Raw genomic sequence first — 25,087 nt, forward strand, 5'->3', positions numbered from 1 at the left:
AAAGGTGAGACACATTTCCACGTGTCCTGTATAGCCAGGACACAGGCTCTGCCAAACACAAAAAGCCCAGCCCAGAGTAGAAATGGGCATCTAACGGGCAGGAGAAGAGACCAGAAGGAACTCTCTCTGATACTAATGGTGGAGCAACTACAGGAAGGTCAAGTCTAGGGCAGAGGTAGCAGCACTTGGAGTCAACCAGCGCTGGCAGTGTCACTGGGGCAGGCTGCGGCGTCTGTCAGTCTGTCTCTAGATGGTACAGGCACCCTCATGGGAATTGTTGTGCAATGTGATTTCGGGCATTGTTTCTGGCTGCTTAGTCCTGAATCTGGTTCTCTAACTCTCAAAACAATTTGATGAGCCACTGAGCTCTATCCAATATTCTTTTAAAATTCACAATATGCTTTAATTGGTTTTTACTGCCACCAAAAATTCTGACTGAAACAATCCATTCTTATCTGCCCCAAACTCACAGGGGAAAAAAAGACTGTTTTTAATCTCTCCAAAGAAATACAAAAGTAATGTACATTTTCAACCAATGGATTTATCCTGTGAGGTCTTGAAAATCTTAGTTTTATAAATTTTGGATAATTCCCCTAATTTCAAATATGAGAAATGTCTAATCTATTTTAGATTTACTTCTAAGGAACACAGTCAAGGAGAAGTAATGACACTGGAAAATAGCTATATGCAAAGTAGTAGGTACCACCATGGTAAACAGAAATTATCCCAACTTGCCTGAGACCACCCTTGCTGTATTCCCAACAGCTTTCTTGCCAGCAGATTTTTCCTTGGGGTCCTATAATCAAGGGAGTCCCTCCTCCTCTTAAGGGTTATTTTAAAGACCAAATTTTTAAATTATCATCAAAAGGCCTTAAATATTCCTATCTTATCAAATAACTCAGCAAAATATTTGTATGATACAACCACCTAACTCTCTGTTGCAACAGTGCAGAGCCAGTCAGTGCCTGATTGCCACAGGCTAATTTTTCAGTACATAAAACAATCCTTTCCCTCTGCCAGATTTCTCTGCCTGGCCATTTTGTAGTTCAGTAATGCTTTTTCCATTGTTTAGAATGTTAAGCTCAAATCTGTTAATTTTATTATATGTCAAAATAAATGTAATGTAAGGTTTGTGGGGATTAAGAAAATGGGGGTCTAAATTTTTTTTTTCCATCCCAGAAACCTGCTACCATATAGAGCCAGAACTATGTTTTAATGAATAAAAGAGCAATCTAAACAAAAGAGCAATCTTTAAAAAGTGATAGTCTTTTCGGACTAAAATCTGGAAAAAAGAATCAAGCGTTTAGAAATGTACACTGACATCTAACCTATACTTACCATATTAAAAACTCAGCAGAAAAAAACCTGAATTTTGAAAGAGATTTGTGAAAGAAAAAAAAAAGGCCACAGAATTTTAGGGCTTATGATAGTTAGAGCTATGTTGTAAGACAGAAGCTGTTGTGACCCTGAGAGTTAAGTTATTCAAGGAACCGATCTTTTGATTCCTAGCTGAGTGATGTCATTGAAACAGCTTGCCCTTCAAACAGTCAAAATAAAGTTAACTGCACACCACATGGTATTAATTCTTGGATTTAAAATACCAAAAAAATACTAAATCCAAGGCAAGCAATTTTAAAACTCAACTTTTAATACTCTTTAATATAAAGTTTTGTTTTATGATAAATACCCTGGACTTACCAGTGTAGAAAAAATCATCAAGAAAAGTAAAAATTTTTCATAGTGTCCATAACTCCCAAGTAGTGTAAAAATCAGTTTTGCCTATGTGCTGAGGGATGTTTCATTAATCACCAGTAATAATTTATTGGTTGTTATTTCCTGGCTGCTATTAGAACATAAATTATACTAAATACCATGAATTTAAATTTATGCTATTTAACAGTAACAAAAAAACTGTTGTTTTTTTCTGGTCATAATCTACCTGCCCTAAAAGACACCATAATCCCTTATGGAAAAGTTTCTTTGTATTTGGTCATATTAAAGGTAGCAGAGATCAAATTGCCAACATCCGCAAGAAATGCTGGGCTGGAAGAAGCACAAACTGGAATCAAGATTACCGGGAGAAATATCAACAACCTCAGATATGCAAATGACACCACCCTTATGACAGAAAGCGAAGAAAAACTGAAGAGCCTCTTGATAAAAGTGAAAGAGGAGAGTGAAAAAGTTGGCTTAAAGCTCAACATTCAGAAAACTAAGATCATGGCATCCAGTCCCATCACTTCATGGCAAAAGCATGCAAAAATGGGCTCAATAAAGGACAGAAATGGTACGGACCTGACAGAAGCAGAAGATATTAAAAAGAGGTGGCAAGAATACACAGGAGAACTGTACAAAAAAAGATCTTCACAACCCAGCTAATCACGAAGCTAAGATACTCCCCATCAAAACAAGGGGTAAGAACAAAAAATACCCGATACCCAAAAGAGAACAGAGAGAATATATGTATAAAGAGACAAGGTTTACAGCAAAATGGCAAACCTAAGGCATATGTACTGCTATTTCCCCTTTTTCAAAATTGGCTGACACAGGTAACAGGTGACAGCTCTGCAGAAGTCGCCAAAAGCCACAAAAACCTCTAGATGGCTATTACAAAGCAATGGGAGTTATGAAACCAAGCAAAATATTGTCATTTCTGGTTTAAACTGACAGGAGGCAGGTTACAGAGAAAAACTATTAAGAAGGGGAAAACAATAGTAGAGTCACAAAGATATACTATTTATTTTATTTTTAAAGGTTACATTCAGTTTCATTTGGGCCTCTCCAGTGGCTCAGCACTAAAGAATCCGCCTTCAATGCAAGAGTCACAGGAGATGGAGGTTCGATCCCTGGGTCAGGAAGATCCTCTGGAGGAGGGCATGGCAACCCACTCCAGCATTCCTGCTTGGAGAATCCCATGGACAGAGGAGTACGGCGGGCTACAGTCCATAGGGTCACAAAGAGTCGGACAGGACCGAAGCAACTGAGCACGTATGCACAGTTTTGTTTAACACTAGTCACTCAGTCGTGTCCAACTCTGTGACCCCATGGGCTGTGGCCCACCAGGCTCCTCTATCCATGGCATTTCCCAGGCAAGAGTGGGTTGCCATTCCGTTCTCCAGAGTATCTTCCCAACCCAGGGATCGAACTCAGATCTCCTGCATTACAAAAAACAAGTTTACAGAATTTTAAAGAACCAACTTGCCAGAGTCATACATACCTACAATCAGTGTGGAACAGGGGCTCTAACGTGGACCTGAGCACTTTATCACTCCCTTTAATGTACTGAGCAATTCAACTGACCTAACCCTCTATCCATCCTCCCATGTAAATCCACCAGAACAGATTTTTTTTAAAAAAATAAAATTTTAATTATATAAGTGACAGCATGCCTCTAACTGAAAGTCTGGAAAATATAATGGATGTACCAAAAGTCATATCTTTTTTTATTGCGTTTATAATTAGTATTTTAATGAACACCTTGTACATAAATCTTTGTGCAGTTTTATTCCACATTTATAAAGCATTATAAATGGAATTCTGGGTCAAATAGTGGGAATACAGTCTGCCAGAACATCTGACTTTAATATTGCTGAACTGACAAAGAAATTATGGTTCTTTAAGAAAAACAGCTATGCCTTATTTTCCCGTTATCCACAATGCCTAAGCACATGAGCAAGTGTTCTCATGACTGCTGAATAGAGGTTTCTCTCCCCTTAGTACACAGTCTCTGAAGAGAGAAATAAACAGAGCAGGCTCTCAAATTAGAAGACAACAATTGTGCCAAACATCAAACTTATGGCTGCATAAAACTCTTTTTAGTGAGAAAAGAACATGAACATTAACAATGCTATTCAATATATTTCCATGTGTTTAAAAGACTTTGGGTATTTATAGTTTATTTTTAAAATACAGTATTTTAGTAGGTATATGGCATATACTGAAGACACTGTTTCTTCCACTTTACCTATATGTCTTAATCTACTATTGTCCATGGAAATAATTTCAGAACATGTAGAAAATTCAGAGAGCTGTATATTTTAATAATAACTAGATTTCTTTTACTTTGATTTTCTGTCAAAAATCATCGTCGATTTTCATCAAGTTCTAATGATATTATAGCAGGCAATGTCCCCAGAAAAATGAAAAAGACTGACTACAAAACAATGTGCCAGCAGGCACTGAACTAGCACTTTAGATGCATTAATTTAAACTTTACAACATTATATTATATTATTATTACTATTACCTCTATTTCATAGGTAAACTCAAACAGAGAAAGACTGAAGTTGCTTGTCTGGGGACTTCTGATCCAGTGGTTAAGACTCTATGTTTCCACTGCAGGGGGCACACTTACTTCCACTTATTTCTTGGCTGGGATATAAGATCCCATATGCCATGCAAGTAGGGCCGAAAAAAAATAAACTTGCTTGTTTTTCTGAATCTAGGTATTCTGGCCACTTTTTTTGAACCTAGGTATTCTGGCCATTACTTTGCCAACAAAGGTCCATATAGTCAAAGCTGTGGTTTTCCCAGTAGTCAAGTATGGACATGAGAGTTGGACCAGAAAGAAGACTGAACATCAAAGAACTGATACTTTTGAACTGTGGTGCTGGAGAAGACTCTTGAGAGTCCCTTGGACTGCAAGGAGATCCAACCAGTCAATCCTAAAGAAATCAGTCCTGAATATTCACTGGAAGGACTGATGCTGAAGCTGAAGGAAGCTCCAATACTTTGCCAACTCATTAGAAATCAGACCCTGATACAGGGAGAGACTGAAGGCAGGAGGAGAAGGGGAAAACAGAGGATGAGATGGTTGAATGGCATCACTGACTCAATGGACATGAGTTTGAGCAAGCTCCAGAAGATAGTCAAGGACAGGGAAGCCTGGCATGCTGCAGTACATAGGGTCACATAGTCGGACACGACTGAGCAACTGAACAACAAATTCTGGCCTCACTTCTAATCACTACACAAAATTGACTCTCAATATCAAGCAAAAAGCACTGAATAGCTTTCCGTGAACACTGGTGGTACAGGGCACGATGATAGTATGCTTTCCAGAAAATAGGAAATTCAACCAATCCAAATGAATTATTTATTCATTAGGTAAAGAGTTATTTATTATAGATCAAAAACTGTATCAAAACGTGGGAACGTTCTCCAAACCTTAAGAAATACTAGGTCTAAAAAAGTTGGAGAAAGATCAATGTAAGGTAGATTTCTAGTTAGACAGATCTAACCTAGTTAGATTAAAACAGAATTATTCACAAGTGTCAAGGCATAGAAGGAGTAATTAGTTCTGCCTAGGGCATTCAGAGAAGTTGTAGAGAGGAGGAAATACCTCAACTACACCTTGAGTAACAGACTTCTAAGGGAATTTGTAGGTAATAGTCTGTCTCCCAAAATCACTCCCCACAGAAGGGTCAGGTTCTCACTGCTATGAAAACTGCTGCAGTAGCAGAGAACATGTCTCAGCACAAAAGAACCATCTTATGTTGGCTGGAGGAGAGTATGGGATTGCAATAGGTACAAGTGATCAAACCCCTGTCAACTATGGGAACCATCAATAAGAAGGAGCCTATCTATCAAGCTTAATTTTATAGCCAACATAGCTACAAAACTGCCTTTATTTAACATATTTGTATTTAAATTCCTAATTTTAGAAAAACCTAAATTTTAAAACTAATAATAAGAAATCGGTGTGGGGGGAGCAGACCTTCAGTTAAGCACGACTGGCCTTGACTCTTTCCTGAAACCTCATCTTAAAAAGTTAAAGGACATTTTAGAAACATAAAATTCATAAGGATATGAGAATGGGGAAGGACACAATAGAAAATAAGAGAAGTCAACAATATTCTGGATGCTAGAAATGTGGCAATGGGAGAGAGGTAACTAAACTAACTAGAACAAAACAGGTGAACCCTAAACCTGAAAGGAAGAAGTCATCAAGCTGATAAACACAAAAAGTTTAATAATGGTCACCAGGGGCTAGAGGGGGGGAGGGGCGGGGGGGGTAGGTGTGGTTAATGAGTATTTCTGGGTTAATAGGTACTGAGTTTCAGTTAGGGATGATATAAAAGCTCTAGAGATGAGGGACAGTGGTAATGGTTACACAATAAGGTGAATACACTTAATGCCACTGAACTATACACTTAAATGATAAATTTTGTTATGTATATTTTACCACATTGCCACAATTTTTTTAAAAAAAGCAGCAGCAAGATGACTCATGCTGGAGAGATTCAGGTATTAAAATCATGATGAAGACAAAAATGCAGGGTGCGGCTGGAAACTAGATGACTGGTTGAAAGTTCATTTAAGTGGCCTCACCCCAAAACTGATCTTCTCACCATCGCTGGAGAGGGTGGACCACAGACTCTGATCTTTGGAACATAGGCCAAAACTGAAAGCTGGACAAAACAATTACTGAAAAACAGGAGAATTATTTGAAGGTCTGTATTCTACATAGGCAGAAGGCTGTCTCCAAGAAGAAAAAGGAAATAAGAGATTATCTGATTATCTGATGTATCCAACCATATTATAGTTTATATTTGTTAGAGAATTGCAAATGAATAGGCACAAAGTACATAAAATTTCAAACTCAGATAATTATTTGAGAAAACATTAAGTTGGATAAGAAAAGAAATACGATCATAGTGAATCTTGTGACACAGCTGCAAAAAAATTTGCATAGTCATAAAAATTTAAATACTAAATAAAGAATTTACCCCCCCCAAACCCGATATCCTATAAAAGGAAGAATAGAGAAGAAGAAATATGTATAAACGTTTGCAGGCGGTAGAGAGATTAAGATGACTAATCCTCATTTTTCTTAGAAGGAAGTGAGTAGTTACTGTCTAAAATAAAAAGCCAACAAAATGCAGAACTGACTTGGAAAAATGAAGGCACAATAGAACAGCTGAAAGAACTGAAATCGACTGCCCCTAAAGGCTAGGTACTGGATGTGAGATGAGAAGAGATGATGCCCTGCTATTTTTATAAGCCTTGAATTTTTAAAACTATATATGTACAAATATCATTCTAATTTTAAAATAAAAGTTTAGAGAGGCAAAACAAAATTGTAATGATGTTATTAAAAAGATCTAAAATGGTCTATACTGACTATACACCTTTTCTTTTTTTTTTCAAACTACTGTGTTAGCTTTCTGTAATTCTTAGAATTTTCGGTCATATTGAGGTCAACCATGCTACTTGCTGCTCTGCCTTTCAATGCTGCTGGGCTTCACCAAGATAAGGCTCCAGCAGGAGGAAACAGTGCTGAAGATGCTGCCCCTGACCAGCATGCTAACCCACCAGGCAAGAAAAAAGTGATGGGGGAAAATCCTGTTGCCAGGGTGACCAGGCAGAAGAGGAGGAGGAGGAGAACAAGGAGGAAGACAACATAGGTGGGGAAGACGTACCTGATACCACGTGAACTGAAATGCTTTAAAATGGGACTGAGCTACAAAGAGTTTTTACATGGGAAAGAATGCTAACGGTAGAAGGATCACTAGTGTTTCTAGAACATGTCATCTGGGTGGTGTCTTTAAATACACAGTTCATTCTTGTTTATGCATTTTGCCCTGACCACACTGGTCATTTCTCCATTGTTCGTTTGGGATTTGAAGAACACATCCAAGCATCTCATTTTGAAGGCCTGATACAACCATAACTGGGTATATACTTTTAGTGATAAAACTGATACTTTATCATGGCTTGGCAACACTTGTTAGATTTCATAGGTCTCCTCGCTTGCTATGAGTTAGCTATGCTGTTGTTAAGGTCTCTTTGTTATCCATGGCAGAAAGAGTGTTCCCTCTCATCTGTGGCTGGGGGCTGGGTATCTGTTCCCTGGAAATGTCTGATGCTACTCTGAAAACTCATGTTTTTGCAAATCCCATGGACGGAGGAGCCTGGAAGGCTGCAGTCCATGGGGTCGCGAAGAGTCGGACACGACTGGGCGACTTCACTTTCACTTTTCACTTTCCTGCATTGGAGAAGGAAATGGCAACCCACTCCAGTGTTCTTGCCTGGAGAATCCCAGGGACGGGGGGAGCCTGGTGGGCTGCCATTTATGGGGTCACACAGAGTTGGACACGACTGAAGTGACTTAGCAGCAGCAGCAGCAGTGGGAGAGGTGTCTTTTCTGGTTTGCCTCCTTCATTCTGTGGCTAAGACAGATACTTCAACCTGGTGTATTTTGGTTTCTAAAGAATCTGAATGATCTAGATTTCAATCCCCAGTACAAGAAATGATTCACTTGACTCTGTATACATATCTTCCAAAATTTATTTGGTCAGTCACTGTCTTTGGGTCCTTGTCTGCCTGGTGCTTTTGCTACCTATTTGCATACTTGGTCTGTTGCTTCATTTTTTGTCCACACAGTGTCATGCTCTACAGTGATGCTCAGTGAGTGTACTGTCCCACGAGCTGCTTCTGCTTCAGGCCCCCTTACCAGCGTTACTTGAATGGGGATGGATGCAGCAATGGCTGAAGGGGACGGTGCCAGCAGAGACTCTTACTGTGGGAAGCTTGCTGGATCTCCATTCCAATTTGTTGGAACCAGGAGGAAAATGAGAACTGTGCAAGCCAACCAGTGAACAATAACCAGCGTGTCTGAAGTAGCAACACTACCCCTGTGGTGGGGGAAGGTGTGCATACAGCCCACCTAGCCATACTTCAGCAGGGTGGGTCTGCTAGGTTTCAGCGTTGCATAGGCCTTCAGTTTTTCCACTCGGATATTTTTGTTGATTGCCTTCATATACAATAACCTTACTGATCACCAGCCTCATCTGCCTTACTCTACCAGTATTTGCTAGGCATCAGTTAATGTCACTTTGGATGGAGACTGCCAAAATCCATGAGCTCTGCACAGCTTCTTATGATTTCTACATTTCCCAGCTAACCATAGGGCAGTGATGGTGCTGGCAGCACAGATGCCACACAGATACAGTGACCTTGAGAAGGGTAAAGGGTAGCTGAGGACTTTGATAGCTGCAGTGCTGCTGGCTGGAGTTGTCCCACTTCTACGGGGCTCCTGTTTGAGCTGGCTATCGTTGCTCACCCAAGGGTTCCCTTGGCTCAAACTCCTCGTTTTTTCCCACCACAGGACCAGGCACTTGGAATCCTGCATACCAAAATCACTGCAGCAGTAACATTGAGGGGTCCTCGATGGTACTTGAAAACTGTTAATTGAGCAGGCTTAGGCAAATGGCATCCAGAATTTTGACCTTCACTATACCTGTCAGTGCCAGCAATCTCTGTGTTCTTGCTTTCCATATGTGTACCTTATATCTGGCACTGTTTCTTTACTAGGTGTTACTGCAGAAATGCAAAACTTGGTCTACTGGCAAATTTACCCATTTTTACTGATGGTCATGGTATTGATAGGAATCTTGTCCTTCCAGATCTGCCAGTTTAAGTCCCTTTATGTGTGTGCATGCTCAGTTGCTCAGTCATGCCCAATTCTTTAAAACCCTATGAACTGTAGCCCACCAAGCTCCTCTGTCCATGGGATTCTCCAGGCAAGAATACCAGAGCGGGTTGCCATTTCCTCCTCCAGGGAATCTTCCCAACCCAGGGATCAAACCCGCGTCTCCTGTAGCTCCTTTACTGGCAGGCGGATTCTTTACCACTGAGCCCACTGGGAAGCCCTTACGTGCCTTTATGAACATATTTAAAATGACAAGTACCTTGCAGGCCAACACCTTGTGAGTATGAACGGAAATCTGGCAAACAAGGCACCTCCACAGTCGTCCTAAGAACAAAGTGTATTAACTACCCTGACCTTCCCCTTGTGTTTATGTGCCCTTTTTTGTGGACTTTTCAGAGATTTTTCCCAGTGACATCTCAGCACTGTTTTTAAGTTGAATGTATCTGACTTGTGTTCTCAGCATTCAGAGAGCAGCAATATGAGGCTCTGCTGCCCTTCCTGCATCTTCTGACCTCACTGCTGTCTGGGGTCTATATATGTGTAAATAGAATTTCCTGGATACTTTAAAACCTTGGATTAAACAGAATGCGCTTTGTACATCTTTAAACAAAATGTATATTAATTTATTAAATCTGCTTGTTACTTTTTTAAAAAACACCTTTCTTATAGCACAATTCATGAGCTGATACAGTATGCAATTCACTGGAGAAATACTCTGGGCATGTAGCAATTCTAAAGCCTAACTGTTTAACCACTCTACAAACACAGTATTTTATTTATTCATTTCCCCCTAAGAATATATATTTGGGTATATTTATATAAAGGCTTATATTATTTGTAACTCTTGGATCAAATCCAAATTTTGACATTTTGAATGACTAACATTTGTAAGCACCAGTGATGGTAGAGCTGAATTTAAATAAAGTCCGGGTGTCAAATGATACAAATAGACAAACTGAAAGGCTACTCATGGAAAAATATATAACAGTACTAAATATGCAAAAGAAAACAGGAAACAATCTTATCTACAAGAACTGTACAACTTGCAGCTTTTTAAAAGTCACATTCTTGTGGGCACAAATTCACCAACTAAATATAATCTAATTAACATATTCCTTCTACACAGTTGAAACAAGAACTTCATTCCAGAAAAAGAAAATACTTCAAAGCGCAAGATTAAAACCATGAGCAACTACATCAGAACCTACTGAATTTTTTTTAATTAATAAAGTTCTTTTCATATAAAGATAAAAACTATGAGACCTGGTTTGCTTTTCAGCAGTACGAAGGAAAATTATGAGCAACCTAGATAGCATATTGAAAAGCAGAGACATTATTTTGCCAACAAAGGTCCGTCTAGTCAAGGCTATGGTTTTTCCTGTGGTCATGTATGGATGTGAGAGTTGGACTGTGGAGAAAGCTGAGTGCTGAAGAATTGATGCTTTTGAACTGTGGTGTTGGAGAAGACTCTTGAGAGTCCCCTGGACTGCAAGGAGATCCAACCAGTCCATTCTAAAGGAGATCAGCCCTGGGTGTTCTTTGCAAGGAATGATGCTAAAGCTGAAACTCCAGTACTTTGGCCACCTCATGCAAAGAGTTGACTCAATGGAAAAGACTCTGATGCTGGGAGGGACTGGGGGCAGGAGGAAAAGGGGATGACAGAGGATGAGATGGCTGGATGGCATCACCGACTCGATGGACGTGAGTTTGAGTGAACTCTGGGAGTTGGTGATGGACAGGGAGGCGTGGCGTGCTGTAGTTCATGGCGTCGCAAAGAGTCAGACATGACTGAGTGACTGAACTGAACTGAACTGAAGGGGACAAGAGAAAATGAGATGGTTGGATGGCACTACTGACTCGATGGGCGTTGAGTCTGAGCAAGCTTCGAGAGTTGGTGATAGACAGAGAGGCCCAGCGTGCTGCAGTCCATGCGGTAGCAAAGAGTCGGACATGAATGAGCGACTGAACTGAACTGAATGAACTGTGCTCATCTACAGCATATAGCTGCTCAACTTCATGTGTCAACTACCTAACAAATTTACAAATACTTAAATAACTCTCACGAAGGTTTAAGAGCATTAAAATCATATGTGTTATACTGTTTATACTGTGCATCCATATATTCAAACAAGAAATAAAGAGAGCAACCAAAGAAAACCTCAAGTATTATCATACTCACATGTCAGAGAGCATGACAGAGAGAAATGCCCATAAGACAAGCCTCCTTCACTCAAGGAGTCTGGGATTCAGCAGTGCAGAAGGGAATAAGAAGTGAGTGTGGCAGAGGTGCCAAGACCAAGATAGGAAAACGACTCATGAACAGTATAAAAAACTAAATGATTGAGTACTAAACTACAAAATATAAAGGGTAAATTTAGAGAAAAGGAAGATAACAGTTGCCCTGACAAAAAAAGTAGGCACTGAACTGGTCTCAAAGAAGTAGAGAAGCATTTGAAAAAATAAACAAGAAAGATCAACATCTCTGTCTCTGTCTCTCTTGTTCTCTCTCTCAAGATGTTACCATATACTTAAAATTTTTCATATGAAATACCAGAGACAAATGTATGCAAAAATCAAAAAAGTAATCTGAAAGAGAATTGGCCCAGAAAAGAGAAAATAAATGAAGTAGTAAACAGAGGGAAAATTATCCACAAAGAAAAAAAGAAAAATCTTAACAACCATACATGTTGTATATCAATAAATGTTCGCATTATTTTGATTAGCCTGAACCCATTATTAGAGGGAAAATGAAATTGTTATAATCTCATTTCCACAGTAAGAGACTGACAAAACAAGTTTAAACAACAAAACTATATGAGATTTTCTGACTGAGATTTTCTGACTCCCAGCCCTACATGTATCCATGACAATACTACACACTATTTTATGTGTTAAGTATTTTACACTGGACTGACTTCATGACCAACCTCAATTTCTTATAACCAAAACATTAGAATGCTACTGAAAAAAAAAAAAAGCAGCAGCAGCCCATCTTAAAGTAAGTATGCTGTAATACACAAGAGCCAAATGGGTCTCAGTTAAGACCAAAAAACTTTAACAACCAAAATGGTGGCCTTTCCAGTAAATTGCTATGTTACTATTCTAGAACTATTCCTCTAGCCAACAGGCCACTCTAGTGGGAAGACAAGGAGAGGGTACTCCCCAAGCAACAAACTTCAGAGCTGCAGTCACAGTCCCATAAACAGAACTTCTTGTTTATCTAAATTATTTTGACTGTACGCTGACAGCTACCTAGAGATTGAAAATCAAAGAAAAATAATAAATATAAATGAAACACTATAAAATAAACACAATAATGAAATGTACAAGTTACTATGCCATACAGTTATTAGTTTCAAACTTACAAGGTTTCTCAGGAATCACAGTTAATATTACTTTTTACACCTAAACTATGGAGAAGGAAATGGCAACCCACTCCAGTACTCTTGCCTGGAAAATCCCATGGACGGAGGAGCCTGGTAGGCTACAGTCCATGGGTTCGCAGAGGGTCAGACACGACTAAAGTGACTAAGCACGCACACCTAAACTAAAATTTTCCTTAAGTTGATAATATCATATTAATTTAAATGGTTATCCTTGTACCCAAACCTAAATTAATATTCATCACAAACTGAAAAACACTCATTGGTCAAGCACCTGAGAATCATGATCCCTCACATTCTCTCTCACTTCTTTCTCTTTTCCAACATCTAAAGGCAGAAGAGTCTCACACTCTTCCATTACACTCCTACCTAAAAACCCTGAGCAGCAGCCAGGTCCCACCCCCTTCCGTGGGGATCCACCACTGAATTAACTGACTACCTGTTCAGAATACAGAAGGGTGTAACTAAGCTTTCTTTCAATATTTTTACCTGTGTTTTCACGTGTGACGGAGAAGAGTAGGGAAAAGGAGTTCTAAACGGAGGCACAAAAGAGCCAAACAACCTTCAGCCCTCTAAGGCAGCTGCGGCACAATACGAAGCCATGTACCTGAAGTGGAAGGGTTGTAAGCCCAGCTCTGCCACTTAACATTTCTTAGTGAGTGAGTTCTTTCGCTTAGCAACTCACCCTGCCATGTCCAGCCTAGCAGACTCCTTGATAATGCTCTCAAACACCTCCACTAAACAGCCATGTATTTGTGGATATGTTCAATGGATCACTATTTCTACTTACCTTTGGATAGGGTGGCTCAGACGGTAAAGCGTCTGTCTACAATGCAGGAGACCCAGGTTCGATCCCTGGATTGGGAAGATCCCCTGGAGAAGGAAATGGCAATCCACTCCAGGACTATTGCCTGGAAAATCCCATGGACAGAGGAGCCTGGTAGGCTACAGTCCATGGGGTTGCAAAGAGTCGGACACGACTGAGCGACTTCATCATTTAATAGGTTCATATAAGAGCCTATCACCAAGGAAATAATTGTCGTGGATATCAAGAGCAAAACACAAACTGGGAACAGTGTTTTATCAGTAATATTCAGAAAATCAATAATGAATAATAACACTCACTAAAAGTACCTCATTAGCCATTCACGAATTTATTATTTTTAATTCTCTGAAAATGTTATCAGTTCATACAGAGAACATGGTCTTTTATGTATTGTTACCAATCTATTTCAATGACTACAGATCATGCTAATCAAATATTTGACCAACAAACTGGTATATTCTAATGGGATTAGACACCATTTAATTTTAATTACATTTCACTAGTAACTGTAAAAAAGGCTATACAAATTTCTATAACTTACCAAAAATTAAATTATACAAAGTTCTGGGCTTCCCTGGTGGCTCAGATGATAAAGAATCCGCCTACAATGTGGGAGACCTGGGTTCGATCCCTGGGTTGGGAAGATCACCTAGAGGAGTGCATGGCAACCCACTCCAGGATTCTCACCTGGAGAATCCCATGGACAGAGGAGCCTGGCGGGCTACAGTCCAAGGGGTCACAAAGAGTCGGACACGACTGAGCAACTAAGCACAGCATAGCACATACAGTGTTTTACTGCTTCCACCACAAAGTTTTATCTAAGAGCTGAAAGCAGTATTAACTTTTACCAAGCAAAAGAATCTGCCTATAATGGAGAGGAGACTCAGGTTTGATCCCTGTGTCAGGAAGATCCTGGGGAGAAATCTACTCCAGTTTTCCTGCCTGGGAAATGCTATGAACAGGAGTCTGGCAGGCTACAGTTCATGAGGTCACAAAAAGTCAGACATGACTGAATGACTGAATAACAACTCCTCCTTAAATACATTTAATAAACAGTATTAATGTATTATTAAAATTATTTCCACTGAAGAATACATATCAGTATTTTCCCAACTGATCAGCATAATTATATTCTAAGTGCTATTCTAAATTACTGGATAAACTAGAAAGAAAACTAAAAGTTAATTATAGTATCTTGAAATATCTGGGATCAAACCAAATGTTAGAGAACTCAAGTAAAACAACAAAATGAAACATATTCTTTGGAGATACAGAATAAAAAAATAAGACTTCTGGAATTCTTATTAACACTAAGACAATAAACTAAATTCTGAAACAATTCCTAGAAGTGTTAATACCAGAAATGACTCTTCTCCCAAAAGATAAATTTATGCAAAATAAGTATGTCTTAAAAGCCAACTCAAACAGTGCTAAAGTGAAAATAAAAGACATCTGAAGATAACTTTACTGTCTCAAAATTTTATTAAAGCACTAGGAGAAAATTTAAGGTTAAAGTATAAACATGAATCCAAGTAAATATGAAGATAAAAATAAGAGGAAAAAAACTGATGAAACACTACTGGAACAGAAGGGGGAAGAGGATTCTTACTAACCAAAGATGAAAATAACAGGAAAAAAAAAAAGATAAGTAACTCATGTGCAAAAACATTTTTGGAATCTCATTGAAAATTAATCATATAGAGCAATTACTATAAATACGAGGTCCCATCCACTGTACTAAAGCATGAAGAGCTTATATCACATTTTTCCATGCACACTCAATGAAGACTTTTCCTTCACTATAAATCAACAAAAGGTTTTTGTTGGTGTAATTTACTATGCCTATTCACAGCCCTAGGGATATTTTTGTACCCAATCTCAAATTGGAAATGGGATGCTATCTGTCCTCAAAATGTTGAGTTATTGGCAGAAACATAGCTCCATGTCTAATAAGAACTTTTATGCTCCACTACATGTCTTTTAAGTGGTATTCTTGTTTAGATGTAACAGAGATCTGTATATTTTAAAATATAAATAAGAACTTATGGGATACATTGCTCATTGATATAACACATCTGAACCACCATTACCCATATCACTCCTAGCACTGAAGAGGAAAATGCAGATACTGCTCCACCACTTGGCCACTTCCTGCTAGCTACTTCTGCCCAAACTCCTCGTAGGAGCCCAAAGGGAAATCTATTACCATTGCTGCAAAAGCTCATGATTTGTAGACCACTGATAAATGTACTGAGGAGGACTAATACAACAGAGGCAACTGCAACACTTATTGTCAGCCACACAATGGGGACTGCCTACACAGGCAGAAAACTAAGGCCCAACATCCCTGCTCCCTAGTGTACTGACTGCCCTGTATAATCCTTGGGGCTGCAAATATAATGGGATTTCACTCCCATGATTAGGTTAACTTTAAGAAAGTTAACTTATGAGGAGGAATTATCCAAGTGAGCTTGAACTAACCACATAAACCCTTTAAATTTGGGTCTAGAAATGAGAGACAATTTTTAATGGATCTCTACTGCCTATAATCGCAAGAGCTGCCTACTCCACCAGCTTTTTAGGGACTTCGGTAACCTAGCCCCAAACCAATACAAAAAGAAAAGAAAAAAATTATATTATCGCAGGTCAAATAGTAATGCTTTATCAGAAAGTTAAATATAAGTTTAACTACTTAAGACTCCAAACCTAGCGTATTATTAATAATTCTGTTAGGCACTATTGCTCAGTACTCCTAAAATTCAAGTTTGTATCACATACTTCATTTTGTAAAGACTCCATTCTAGAGAACTACCTAGACTGTGTTTAGCATGCAAGCTACAGTCCAGCTGATCAATACCAGCAGTTAAGTGCTAGACCACCAGGACAAATTAAGACTGAGGATATTCAATGTACCGTTTCTGCTCTAAGTTTTCACTAGTTCAATGCAACTGATTTCCTTGTTTTGTAAGGTATCACCTAAAGATTCTAAGCTCTGTACCACATGGAAGGTATTTACTTAGCACTTATGAATGCCATTTCTTAATAGTCACTTTGCCAAAGAGTATATATTCTAAGATGAGAGACAAATTAGGCAAAAAGCCCCTGCTCATTACTGCTCTTCAGCTCCCAAGGAACACCTAAATGCCTAGGGGATTTAGTCCTCATACTGTTATCAGGCAATACTGCATGAAGACCTAAAATCAATAGGCTGGTGTGGGAGAACTTTCTCAGATGTTGTGAGGATTGAAAGTTGGGTTAGCACTTAAAAGATCCTGAGAGTAAGTGATGCCTTAAATTTCGTGCTCCTGGTGCCTCCTTTCTTCACATATACTCCTGGCCCGGAGCTCAGCCAGGAATACTGCTAAACATCCTACAGTGCAGAGCAGAGTTTCCCACAACAAAGACTACGCTGGCCCAAAATGTTAATAGTGCTAAAGTTAAGAAATCTTGGTATAAAAGGAAGAATGCTAAATTAGAATCCCACCTTTATACTTTATCACCTAAATGACTTTCAGCAAATTATGTAACTTCTCGAAGTTTCCTCATGTATAAAATGGATAACATGCTCATGTTGAAGGATTTAGGAGGATAAATTGAAATAGAAACATTTAGACACTTTACAAATGTTTAGTTTCCATTCTTCAGAGTGAGTACAAAAATCTTCTCTATCACACTGGAGCCCTGGACGTCTCAAAGATTACTTCAAAATATGAATGACACATGGTACAGTAACTGATTTATTTTCTGAATCTCCAATCAAAGTCTAAGCAACTTGAAGGCAGTTCAGTTCAGTCGCTCAGTTGTGTCCGATTCTCTGCGACCCCGTGGACCCCAGAGTTCTTACTTATTGGACCTAGTATACTCAGCCTCTACAACAAAGTAAGCACTGAGTAATCATCTTTTAAATGGCCAAATGGGCAAATAAGCTCTAAGCTATCTACCCAACATAATAAAGCAGTCATCGTGTTGCACAGTGGAAAATTACCAAAGAATGTAAAAAACATAACTCATGTCATGAAGGAGTTTTGAAATAGGAAGAGATATCTAACAACAAAACAAAATATGTAGAGAGATTTAACAACAGGTACTCAAAAAAGCACCTGGGTAAAATTCACATGAACAGCTGAAGTCACAAACGAGTATTAGTGGGATGCATGAAAGATTAGAATTAAACAGATTTAATCAGGGAAAGGCCTGTGTTTAATTAGTATAATCCTTCAGAGTACCTGCTGCTAGTATCTTCCAAAAGGCAATGGTGCAATACACTTAAAATAACATCAAAACGACAAGTGATATCATTTGTCATTTTAGCAGTACTCAGCCAAATTTCATAATTCAGATGATGGTAGTGTATTTTAACAGGTTCAAACGTCAGTTTAAGCAATTTTTAAAAACACATTAGATTTTAATAGAAGTTTACCAAATTCCTGACATCCACAATCCATTTTAACTATTTTAAATGCTCTGAGACAGAATAAGACCAAAAAGGATGATGCTCAACTGTCTGAATATGCTGCTGAGAAAGCTGAGCTCAAGCATACCCAAAGTGTGTTAGAAGCAACTTTTAAAATGCACAAATGCAACAATTTTTTTAAACCAACAATTTTAGAAAAATAGTAGTTCCTATCTAAAGTTTATACAAATATAACACACTGAGTTTGCAAATGTCAGCAGTTTTAAGATCCCTTTCTAAAGTAATAGTCTCCTTCTGTTTTGCTTGGTATCTTAATTTGCCTTTAGTTTCAAAACTAAGTTTGCCAACACTATTCCTCTCAAAACCTCAGGAATTCCATTACTAGTTTTAAACTAAATTAAAGGAAAATAGATCCATTCAACCCATGGCAGAAGTATGCACAAAGTGTTTGTTGATGCTCATAAATAGACTGAGAAATTTAGACATGTCTGAAGGACAACGGCTCTATAGTCAACTTTGGTTTGCTCCACCATGGAATCAAATAGGAAGAGAATTATTGCTACCACTTCAAGTGAGACCCGCACAGATACCTTTAAACCAACTGAGATACACTACACAGAACATTCTCTTTAGATCAGAGCCTTAGCGTACGTTTCCACTTCAGGGAAGAATGGTTAGAGTACTCTTTAAAAAGGTACACATGGAGCCAAGGTGTGACCAGAATCTCCCCCAAAACAATGCTAAAAATGCCCTCAACACTGCCCCCCTCACCTCAAAAAAAGAACTATAAAAACCTGACAAAAAGATGGTTCTCCATCTTACCACTGGAAACCTTTTCCATTTTATATCGCTAGTCTCAGATTCTATAAATCTTCCTGACAATTACAGGTATTTTCATACTCAGCCCTCTCGGGGATCTTCAGATTGTAATTCATCTCAACGCACCTGAATCCCAGGTATCAAGATCCTGTGAAAGGGACTAGTAAAAGAAGAAAGTACTTGAAAGAAAGGGAAAGAAAACCCCATTTCCTGGCTCCTTCTCTTACCCTGTCCCAGTACTGCAGAGTAGAAACAAATGGAAGGAATAAAAGCACCTTAAGTTCATTCTATTGCTGTTTCTCTTTTTTTTAAGCCCGAACTCATTCATTCCTCCCCAAGCATCACCCTATCTAATTCCTACTCTTCTGTCCCAGGTTATGGGACTCACAAAGGCCTAGATTTTGGGTAGACTTAGTTCCCTAAGAGAGGACAGCAATTGAATGAATGAATCTCCAGTGTTATAAAGGGTGATTCCAGTATATTGTGATATAACAGATTACAAACATTTTTTATTACTAGACCTAATAAGCTAAACACCCATTTTTATGATTTACTGGGGGTAGGGGTGTGATGTGGAGGCTCCTAATCCCAAATTCCCTATTTTTTTTAAGTCCCCATTTCCTCCACCCCCAGCTTCTAGCCAGTCTTTTTTAAACAATTCATTTACAAGATAGAGGCTACCTATATAAAAGTCAGTGATTGCCAATAATTTACACCAATACACTTTTCACAAATGAAACAAGTGAAAGCTAGCAGTTTGTGAAACGTAAGTGTACTATGCTTCAGTTAGTTGCTCAGACATGTCCGACTCTTTGCAACCCCACAGACGGCAGCAGGCCAGGCCCCCCTGTCCATCGCCAACTCCCAGAGTTTACTCAAATTCATGTCCATTGAGTCGGTGATGCCATCCAACCATCTCATCCTGTGTCATCCCCTTCTCCTCGAGCCCTCAATCTTTCCCAGCATCAGGGTCTTTTCCAATGAGTCAGTTCTTCCCATCAGGTGGCCAAAGTATTGGAGTCTCAGCTTCAGCATCAGTCCTTCCAATAAATATTCAGGGCTGATTTCCTTTACAATGGACTGGTTGGATCTCCTTGCAGACCAAGGGACTCTCAACAGTCATCTCCAACACCACAGTTCAAAAGCACAGTTCAATTCTTCCGTGCTGAGCTTTCTTTACAGTCCAACTCTTACATCCATACATGACTACTGGAAAAACCATAGCCTTAACGAGACGGGCCTTTGTTGACAAAGTAACGTCTCTACTTTTTAATATGCTGTCTAGGTTGGTCAAAACTTTTCTTCCAAGGAGCAAGCATCCTTTAATTTCATGGCTGCAGTCACCATCTGCAGTGATTTTGGAGCCTTCCAAAAATAAAGTCTATCACTGTTTTCACCTTTTCCCCATCTATTTGCCATGAAGTGATGAGACCAGATGCCATGATCTTAGTTTTCTGAATGTTGATTTTTAAGCCCACTTTTCCACTTTCCTCTTTTACTCTCTTCAAGAGGTTCTTTAGTTCTTCTTTGCTTTCAGCCATAAGGGTGGAATCATCTGCATACCTGTGGTTATTGATATTTCTCCCAGCAATCTTGATTCCAGCTTGTGCTTCATCCAGCCCAGCGTTTCTCATGAGGTACCCTGCATACAAGTTAAATAAGCAGGGTGACAATATACAACCTTGACATACTCCTTTCCCTATTTGGAACCGGTCTGTTGTTCCATGTCCAGTTCTAACTGTTGCTTCCTGACCTGCATACAGATTTCTCAAGAAGCAGGTCAGTTGGTCTGGTATTCCCATCTCTTGAAGAATCTTCCACAGTTTGTTGTGATCCACATAGTCAAAGTCTTTGGCATAGTCAATAAAGCAGAAGTAGGTATTTTCCTGAAACTCTCTTGCTTTTTTGATGATCCAATGGATGTTGGAAATTTGAACTCTGGTTCCTCTGCCTTTTCTAAATCCAGCTTGAACATGTGGAACTTCACAGTTCACATACTGTTGAAGTCTGGCTTGGAGAATTTTGAGTATTACTTTACTAGCATGTGAGATGAGTGCAATTGTGTTGTAGTTTGAGCATTCTTTGGCATTGCCTTTCTTTGGAATTGGAATGAAAACTGACCTTTTCCAGTCCTGTGGCCACTGCTGAGTTTTCCAGATTTGCTGGCATATTGAGTGCAGCATTTTCATTGCATCATCTTTTAGGATTTGAAATAGCTCAACTGGAATTCCATCACCTCCACTAGCTCTGTTCGTAGTGATGCTTCCTAAGGCCCACTTGACTTCACATTCCAGGATGTCTGGCTCTAGGTAAGTAATCACTCCATCGTTGTTATCTGGGTCTCGTAGATCTTTTTTTGTATAGTTCTTCTGTGTATTCTTGCCACATCTTAATATCTTCTGCTTCTGTTAGATCCATACCATTTCTCTCCTTTATTGTGCCCATCTTTGCATGAAATGTTCCCTTGGTATCTCTAATTTTCCTGAAGAGATCTCTAGTCTTTCCCACTCTATTGTTTTCCTCTATTTCTCTACATTGATTACTGAGGAAGACTTTCTTATCTCTCCTTGCTATTCTTTGGAACTCTGCATTCAAATGGGTATGCTATGCTATGCTAAGTCACTTCAGTTGTGTCCGACTCAGTGCAACCCCATAGACGGCAGCCCACCAGGCTCCCCCGTCCCTGGGATTCTCCAGGCAAGAACACTGGAGTGGGTTGCCATTTCCTTCTCCAGTGCATGAAGTGAAAAGTGAAAGTGAAGTTGCTCAGTTGTGTCCCACTCCTAGCGACCCCATGGACTGCAGCCTACCAGGCTCCTCCGTCCATGGGATTTTCCAGGCAAGAGTACTGGAGTGGGGTGCCATTGCCTTCTCCGTCAAATGGGTATATCTTTCCTTTTCTCCTTTGCCTTTCACTTCTCTTCTATTCAGAGCTATTTGTAAGGTCTCCTCAGACAACCATTTTGCCTTTTTGTATTTCTTTTCCTTGGGGATAGTCTTGATCCCTGCCTCCTGTACAATGTCACGAACATCCATCCACAGTTCTTCAGGCAGTCTATCAGAACTAATCCCTTGAATCTATTTCTCACTTCCACTGTACAACTGTAAGGGATTTGATTTAGGTCATACCTGAATGGTCTGGTGGTTTTCCCTACTTTCTTCAATTTCAGTCTGAATTTGGCAACAAGGAGTTCCCAGTCTTGTTTTTGCTGACTGTATAGAACTTCTCCATCTTTGGCTGCAGAGACTATAATCAATCTGATTTCGGTACTGACCATCTGGTGATGTCCACGCATAGAGTCTTCTCATGTTGTTGGAAGAGGGTGTTTGCTATGACCAGTGCATTCTCTTGGCAAAACGCTTACTAGCCTTTGCCCTGCTTCATTGTGTACTCCAACGCCAAATTTGCCTGTTACTCCAGGTATTTCTTGACTCCCTACTTTTGCATTCCAGTCCCCTAGAATGAAAAGGACATCTTTTTTGGGTGTTAGTTCTAGAAGGTCTTATAGGTCTTCATAGAACTGTTCAATTTCAACTTCTTCAGCATTACTGGTCAGGGCATAGACTTGGATTATTGTGACACTGAATGGTTTGCCTTGGAAATGAACCGAGATCATTCTGTCGTTTTTGAGACTGCATCCAAATACTGCATTTCGGACTCTTCTGTTGACTATGATGGCTACTTATGATGCTTACAACCAGGTAATTAATAAAAAGAAAGAAAATAAATCTGGTTATAAAGAGCACAGCAACAACTAGTGATCATACTTTTGCAAAGAATGTATGATAATACCAATATTCTAACTTCAGAGATCAATTTACCATGAAGAATAATTTGGCAATACCTATCAAAGTTTTAATGCACAGATTTATTTGGCAAACAAATTTTACTTCTAAAATTTAAAATACTGATTTATTTATACAGGTGTGATATATGTATACAATACTCTGCTGTACTATTTATAAAAGCAAAAGAACCTATATGTCAACCGAAAAGGGAATGTACAGTATATTCAAAACAATGAATACCATGCAACCAATAAAAAGAGCAGATATGGCTGTAAATGTAGGAAGAAACTTGCTACAAGCAGTAGTTGCCTCGGGTGGGGGGGACCTAGTAGACAGGAAGGTAGGAAATGAGGCCTGCTTTCACAGTAAACCCTTCTGCAGCTTTAAGTTTTAAATCATGTACATATATTGCCTTTTATTAAAAATGAGTAAGTTGAGCCTCTCTGGTGGTTCAGTGATTAAGAATCCACCTGCCAGCTCAGGGGACACGGGTTCAGTCCCTGCTCCAGGAAGATCCCACATCACAAGGCAGCTAAGCCGATGTGCTGCAACTACTGAAGCCCATGAGCCCAGAGTCCGTGCTCTGCAACGAGAAGCCCAGGCGATGAGAAATCTTCACACTTCAACTTGAGAGTAGCCCCTCGAAGACCCAGCACAGCCAAAAATAAAATAAATAAGTGAGTTAAAATTTTATTAAAGAATTCAGACAATTCTCTCTGATCCTCTGATGCATAAACAGTTGGACTTCCCTCATCTGTTGTTGTTGTTCCGTTACTAAGTCATGTCCCATTCTTTGCAACCCCAGGAACTGCAGTACACCAGGCTCCCCTGTCCTTCACTATCTCCCGGAGTTTGCTCAAATTCATGTCCATTTAATCAAAAATGTTATCTAACCATCTATTTCTCTGCCACCCTCTGCACCTCCTGCCTTCAATCTTTCCCAGCATCAGGGTCTTTTCCAATGAGTCTGCTCTACGAATCAGGTGGCCAAAGTAGGAGCTTCAGCTTCAGCATCAGTCCTTCCAATGAATATTCAGGGTTGATTTCTTTTAGGATTGACTGGTTTGATCTCCTTACTGTTCAAGGGATTCTCAAGTGTCTTCTCCAGCACCACAGTTCAAAAGCGTCAATTCTTCAGTGCTCAGCCTTCCTTATGGCCCAACTCTTACATCCATAAAAGACTACTGTAAAAACCAAAGCTTTGACTAGACAGACCTTTGTTGGCAAAGTGATGTCTCTGCTTTTTAATTCACTGTCTAGGTTTGTCATAGCTTTTCTTCCGAGGAGCAAGTGTTTTTTAATTTCATGGCTGCAGTCAACATTTGCAGTAATTTTGGAGCCCAAGAAAATAAAATCTGACACTGTTTCCACTTTTTTCCCCATCTATCTGCCATGAAAGAATGGGACTGGATGCCATGACTTTAGTTTTTTGAATACTGAGTTATAAGTCAGATCTTCCACTCTCCTCTTTCACCCTCATCAAGAGACTCTCTAGTTCCTCTTCATTTTCTGCCATTAGAGTGGTATCACCTGCATATCTGAGGTTATTGATATTTCTCCGGGCAATCTTGATTCCAGCTTGTGAGTCATCCATCCCAGCACTCCACATGGTGTACTCTGCCTAAAAGTTAAATAAGCTTATTATATAAGCTATACAATATACAGCCTTGACATACTCCCTTGCCAATTCTGAACCATCTGTAGGCAACGTTAATTAGGACAGAGACTCTGGGCTAGTTACTAGTGAAGTGAAAGTCACTCAGTCGTGTCCGACTCTTTGTGACCCCATGGACTATACAGCCCATGGAATTCTCCAGGTCAGAATACTGGAGTGGGTAGCCTTTCCCTTCTCCAGGGGAATCTTCCCAACACAGGGATCGAAGCCAGGTCTCCCACATTGCAGGCAGATTCTCTACCAGCTGAGCCACAAGGGAAGCCCAAGGGCTAGTTACTAGAGGCTACCAACAGCCAATACACAAGGGTCGAGAGCTCATTTCCTCTTTAATAAGAATGGGTACAACTATGGCAACTCTGCATCAATCAAAACAAAGTATAACAGGTAAAGAAATAGGTGAAGAATTTATCTTACCCAAGGCAACCTTTAGTACAGAAATAAAATTGGATGCAGTAATTCATCAGCACTCTAAAACTGCTTTGCCAAAGGGGGGAAAAAAAACCTATCTAGTTGAAATTTCTGATTAGGGTCTAGATCTCAAATGGCTACATGCACCAGAAATATTCTGTAAACCTAAGAAGTGCCAAAATCATTAAAATCCAAAAAGGAGTGAAAAAAAGATAGAAGGGGAAGACAAAGTCATGGGCAATGTTTCAGATGTCAAAAGAACGTTTAAGATACCATTTTTCTAACACAATTTTTCTCTTTATCTCAGATTTCCAAGTAATATCGAACATAGCGTTGCGTC

At 39.4% G+C, this 25,087-nt stretch overlaps 1 protein-coding gene and 1 pseudogene across 5 annotated transcripts in view; one reads left to right on the forward strand and one right to left on the reverse strand.

Annotated features, from left to right (window-relative positions):
• Positions 1 to 9,851, forward strand: part of LOC100138933 (E3 ubiquitin-protein ligase MARCHF6-like) — a 34,543-nt pseudogene extending 24,692 nt beyond the window's left edge.
• The window catches only part of FRS2 (fibroblast growth factor receptor substrate 2), a 109,804-nt gene that overhangs the window by 65,257 nt on the left and 19,460 nt on the right, over positions 1 to 25,087 (reverse strand). The window lies entirely within an intron of this gene.

The sequence above is a fragment of the Bos taurus genome, chromosome 5 (genome assembly GCF_002263795.3).
Source record: "Bos taurus isolate L1 Dominette 01449 registration number 42190680 breed Hereford chromosome 5, ARS-UCD2.0, whole genome shotgun sequence".
Classification (NCBI taxonomy): domain Eukaryota; kingdom Metazoa; phylum Chordata; class Mammalia; order Artiodactyla; family Bovidae; genus Bos; species Bos taurus.